This window comes from Arachis ipaensis, chromosome B5, assembly GCF_059453495.1.
Source record: "Arachis ipaensis isolate K30076 ecotype BB chromosome B5, ASM5945349v1, whole genome shotgun sequence".
In the NCBI taxonomy this organism is placed as follows: Eukaryota; Viridiplantae; Streptophyta; class Magnoliopsida; order Fabales; family Fabaceae; genus Arachis; species Arachis ipaensis.
The window spans coordinates 144,391,836-144,392,642 of NC_142440.1; positions in this window are offsets into that span (position 1 = coordinate 144,391,836).

Sequence of the window (807 nt, forward strand, 5' to 3'; positions counted from 1 at the left end):
TCACGTGGCCGCGTCATCTGGAGTTCTGCTCTTCCACGCGGTCGCGTCAGGCACGCTTCCGCGTCAGTTGTACTTCGCACGAGTCACACGTTCGCGTCATGCGCGCGTTCACGCGGATGCCAGTTTGCGCAAAGCACGCATTCGCGTCGTCTGCGTGGACGCGTCACTTCCAGTTTCTTCAAAAACTCCATTTTATTCTTTCCTTCTATTTTTGTATGTTTTCTTTCCATCCTTTAAGTCATTCCTGCCTTAGGAGATTTGAAAATACTTAACACACAGATCACGGCATCGAATAGTAATAAAGGGTAATTAAAATTAATATGTTTAAAGCATAGGAAACATGTTTTTCACATATATCACATAATAAGGAAGGGAAAGTAAAAACATGCAATTTACATGAATAAGTGGGTGAAGGATTGAATAAATCACTTAAATTGAGCACAAAATACATCATAAAATATGGGTTTATCAACCTCCCCACACTTAAACATTAGCATGTCCTCATGCTAAATCCAAGATAAAGAATAAGGTAAGGTGGTGGAAGTTCATGCAATGCAATCTATTCTAAATGCAAGCTACCTAAATGAGTCATGCAATCCTAGTTTTTATTCACTTGTATATAAAACTCACATGTAGTTAAATTAATTCATATCCTCAAGGAATCATATATGCATAGCCAAACCTTAGATAATGTTAAAGCACTTTTACAATTGAGATGGGGAAAAGTATTTCACAAACTTGCAAGACAATTAACAATTAAGCAGAGATATATGGTGATGAGCTATTGAACCCTCACCGGATTTAGTG